Source organism: Arachis ipaensis, chromosome B10, assembly GCF_000816755.2.
Source record: "Arachis ipaensis cultivar K30076 chromosome B10, Araip1.1, whole genome shotgun sequence".
Taxonomy (NCBI): Eukaryota; Viridiplantae; Streptophyta; class Magnoliopsida; order Fabales; family Fabaceae; genus Arachis; species Arachis ipaensis.
In genome coordinates, this window is record NC_029794.2 from 46,176,101 (window position 1) to 46,176,403 (window position 303).

Below are 303 nucleotides of genomic sequence, written 5' to 3' on the forward strand. Positions count from 1 at the left end.
ACTAATTATTTTTTGTAAATGACAAAAATAAGTTTTGTATTTAACAAACGACTTATGCATTTTATCTGAATTTTTGTCGAAATATTTGAATAAATATTTAGAAAGTGCATAAAAAAATTTAGAATAAAATTTGATCTCTAAATTTTTTTTATTTTTTAAAAAAATGTGGTAATTCACAATAATTTTTTTTTAAATTCACTTCACATAAAATTACTAAATTTTAAGGATAAAAATTTTTTTTTTAAAATAATTATAAAAATTTGTATCAAATTCTGATCTCTAAAGTCTTTTTTTAAAAATATA